At 41.0% G+C, this 4,538-nt stretch overlaps 1 non-coding gene across 1 annotated transcript; it reads left to right on the forward strand.

The window, feature by feature from the left end:
- LOC133117298 (U6 spliceosomal RNA) lies at nucleotides 1-107 on the forward strand. Its single transcript, XR_009706079.1, has one exon. It is a non-coding gene; the product is annotated as a U6 spliceosomal RNA (small nuclear RNA).
- Nucleotides 108-4,538: the final 4,431 nt, after the last annotated feature.

Here is a 4,538-nt window from a genome sequence, read left to right on the forward strand (position 1 = left end):
GTGCTCGCTCCGGCAGCACATATACTAAAATTGGAACGATACAGAGAAGATTAGCATGGCCCCTGCGCAAGGATGACACGCAAATTCGTGAAGCGTTCTATATTTTTAACCTTACCTGCGCACCAGTTGATATTTTCATGCCTAACCTGAGCTCTGGGTAACATTTTTTGTGAAGCGGTGCATATTTTGTGCCTTGCCTGAGGTCCAGGTAACATTTATTGGTGATTCTGTGCCTTACCTGAGCTCCAGGGTAACATGTTTTGTGATTTTTGTAAAACAGAAAGTTCTATTTTCATTTATACAAGCTGCTGTCCGGGTGTACCTAATAAAGTGGTCACCGAGTGTCCACTAACTCTGCTCGAGGGCAGAGGCTATTGTGACATCACAGGCTATTGTGACGGCACAGGAAATGGGTGGGCCAAATATTTGCATTTACAGGCTGGTGGACAGGTGTACCTAATAAAGTGGTCACTGAGTGTGTATGAACCGCTAGAGGGCAACGGCTGTTGTGATAGCACAGGCTACTGTGACGTCACGGCAAATTGGTGGTCTTAAGTACGAGTGTAGAGATAAACCTAATAAAGTGAAACTCCTATTTTAAAAATAGAATCTCCATCTCTGCCGACCTTTTTTTTTTTTTTTTTTTTAAATAAAATATCCATCTCGGTCCTATTTTAAAGAGTAGAACAGGTTCTCTGTATTGTTCCCATTTCAAGGAGTACAACAGGCCACTGAGGTGACTCGTCTTTGAAAAAGGCTTCATACGCCAGCGGACAAGTGCCTGGACATGGGCGGATGCTCTGCGTGAGGTGTGGTATGCTTGTGTGGCCCACTGGTGGGCCAGTAGCTGGCCATCTTCCCTCTGATCAAATAAACCCCAATTTCAAAGAGCAAGGGCTCATTTTTGGATGGTTGTTTGCTTTAGACTTGCAACTTGGCACTTTTTTCCCCCTCCGTTGATTGATGCAAATGTTTCTTTGTGCACTGCACACCACCTTGAGTGTATATTGTAAATAAAACTTTAAATGAGACGAATCGCTGTTGTCTGTTACTCTGACGACACTGAGTATCACGAGGGTATCTCCTAATATTTTGTGACTGTTCATATATCCAGGTCTAGCAAACTCGAATTCAGTTCTTGAGAATGTTTTGCTACTCATTGTCCAATTTCATTTCTTTTCCAGGCAGAAATTTTATTTGATAGTACAAAATGCAGAAAGGGAGCACCGTTGTGATTTTTAAAAATGATTATATTATTATTAATAATAATAATAATAATAATAATAATAATAATGACAATACAAATATGGCACAACTCGTTCACAGCAGAACATGGAGAAATGTCATGAGTACAAGAGATGGACGTGAATGGGGACCTACTTGTTGCTGCAACTAAATTCGGCAATTGTTCCAACAGTAGATAATAAACTGCCATCAAACAAAACAAGGACTGATTTGCACGTCCTCAAACTTAAACTGGAGCTATGCTGACGCCTAGTGTTAAAAGCTGAGCGTTTTTCTGCTGTTCAATATGTATGAAAATATATTTTTCACTGGCTTCTAGAGTGACTGCTATCGCGGTCACATGAGAATGATCACTGGTCTGATATTTTAATCACATAAATAAGTAGAATAAATGGAGCATGCCCATGGGAGGCATGTGTCCTGGTCTAAGATGTTCGCAGTGTCATGGTCCAAGCTGATGTCCTGCAGCGCCCGGCCCGTCTGCGACTGAGGTTCCCTGCAATGTGAGGCTGTGCACACAGGAAAAACATGCTTATCACAAGATTTATGAACATGCTATGTGACACAGAGTATTTAAAAGTAATAATAATAATAATAATAATAATAATAATAATAATAATAATAATAATTAATTTAACTTCACAGGGGCTACCAAGATGTAGTAGTTGACAGACCTAACCACAGCTAGCTAGCTACACTATACCACTGAAATGACTCACTTTTTAAAACATTTCGACAGAAATGATTAAATTGGGGGAGTAATTAGGCTGCATTATTCGTATAGTCACACGCTGAATCGAGGTATGGAGGTAGGTAGGTAGATAGCCAAGCAGCTATCCGCCTTGCAAGCCAGAGAATATTACGTTTTGTAATTAAAACGAAATGTGCGACATGCCAGCTTTGTCTTACGATATATTTCTAATGTAAAAATACATACATGATGTGTTTATACAGCTGGAAAGTTCTTTCATTCATTCGTTCTGTGTATTAACAGCAACGATAAACGTATTGAACAGCGCGAAAGCCAACTAGCTAGCCTGCTCTGACCATCGCTAACATGAAAATACAAATGATTCTTCTCATTTTAATAAAAATTTCATTAGAAAACGCATTGAAAGCTTACCTTTCACCGATGCGGGAGCAATGGCCGACGCGCCGATTTGAGTCAAAACGGAGGAAGAGCTACAATTGGCCGGCTAAACACGTGATGAATTTGGAACAAACACGTGTTCAATTTGGAACAAATCCGGCCATCTGATTGGCTCCAATATTGGAACATATTGGAACATTGGAACAGAGAAGATCGGTAAAGTGGCCAAATCCATTTGACTTTTAAGAGGCCAGCCTGTAGTGCAGTGGCAAGGTCGGCGGTTCGAGCCCCGGTGTAGCTGCGATAAGATCCGCACAGCTGTTGGGCCCTTGGGGGATGCCCTTAACACCCCATTGCTCCAGGGCTGTTTCCTGCTTAGTCTAATCAGGACTTGTCGGTCGCTTTGGATAAAAGCGTCTGCTAAATAACAAATGATTATTTATTTATAGCTTGCATTGTAGCAACTAGACCTAACATCCTCAGAATGACCTACACCATGGCACGGTGTCATTTTGTTGGGAATGTTAAATGAACCAAAATAAAGAAGAAGAAAAAAAAAAAGTGAAACAGCAAAGTTGGGTGAATTTTGTAACTTTGAGTTGCATCAGGCAAGTATATTTCTCGAGTTATCAAAATACATTAGTTGTATTGTAGACTGGTTTCCGGTTTAATTTTGTCTTTCAACCTATAGGTACAACACACATCAGGACATGTAGGTCTCTTTGGATAAAAGCGTCTGCTAAATAACAAATGATTATTTATTTATTTATTTATTTATTTATTTATTTATTTATTTATTTATTTATTTATTTATTTATTTATTTATTTATTTATTTATTTATTTGCTAGCATTGTGGCAACTCAACCTAACATCCTCAGGATGGCCTACACAGTGGCACGGTGTTATTTTGTTGGGAATGTAAGGTATATTTCTCGAGTTATGAAAATACATAAGTTGTATTGTAGACTGGTTTTATTTTGTCTTTGAACCTGTAGGTACACCGCACATCCCGATAGAAACACACATCAGGACTTGTCGGTAGCTTTGGATAAAAGCGTCATCCTCAGGAAGGCCTACACAGTGGCACGGTGTTATTTTGTTGAGAATGTCTGTCCTCCAGGGTCCTCGTCGCACTTCATTGTGCGTCGCTCTGGATAAGAGCGTCTGCTAAATGCCTGCAATGTAATGTAATGTAATGTGAAAAAGAAAGAACGGGAAACCGCAATGCTGTGTGAATTCTGTTGGGTGAAACATTCGCAGCATTGAAAACCATTCGCGTTTTTTCCCCTTTACATAGTTCTGAATGAAGATCAGGTATATCATTCTGAGTACAGTAAAAAATAAAATAAAAAAGGAACTTTGTACATGGGGTATATTCCAGATGTCTCATTAAAAATGCATGTCTTACGAAATTTAAAACGAAATTAGATTGAAGGCTTCACAATAGCCCACAGTCTTGTCCCGGAGGCTAGAACCTAAAGGCATATGGTGATGCAGCGTCTTTTGGTTATTACTGCTCTAGCCTTTGGAATAGCCTGCCGATGGGTCTTCGCGACTCCAAATCCGTAGACATTTTAAAAAGAAATCGTAAGACACACCCTGTTGTAGTTCTGTCTGTAACGTGGTACACAAATAAAGTTTTGCGTAGCCACGCCTGTATTTGCACTCGGCCTACACGGGCAGATGGCTTCGTCGCCTACGGGAGATAATATTGTATTTTTCCAAATAGTTTCACTTGTTTCAGTTCGGTGCAATATGGACGCGTGCTCACATAAAACAGTGCTACTGCGGCCGGACGTCTCTCGGGTAAGGTTGCCTGCTGTAGGCGGTCCGCATGTCACGTTAACTTGGTGTGGAATTAGCTTGTTCGCTTGCTAGCTAACGACTGGTGGCCATAGTCCTTCGCCTCCGCGTCGTACAGTAACCCCCTTGTTAACAAGATTATTCCTGATACACGTCGTAAATACAGTCGTGTAGGCTATTTATTGCATTTTCTGGAAGGCTTGGCAGCTGTGCGAGGATTATCCAGCTACTGAGCAAACTGTTTCCACGTGCTAGGCCGGCTGTAGCTAGCTCGTTTGCTACCTTGGCGAGGCGATGTAATTTAGTGCTCCGGTGCCTCGCTTATTGTATGTGTCTGGCCATTTTGCATGCTTAGAGATTGGGGAAGTAGATGAGAAGCACCGTACGTGGCACAGGTAA

This window comes from Conger conger, chromosome 17, assembly GCF_963514075.1.
Source record: "Conger conger chromosome 17, fConCon1.1, whole genome shotgun sequence".
Classification (NCBI taxonomy): domain Eukaryota; kingdom Metazoa; phylum Chordata; class Actinopteri; order Anguilliformes; family Congridae; genus Conger; species Conger conger.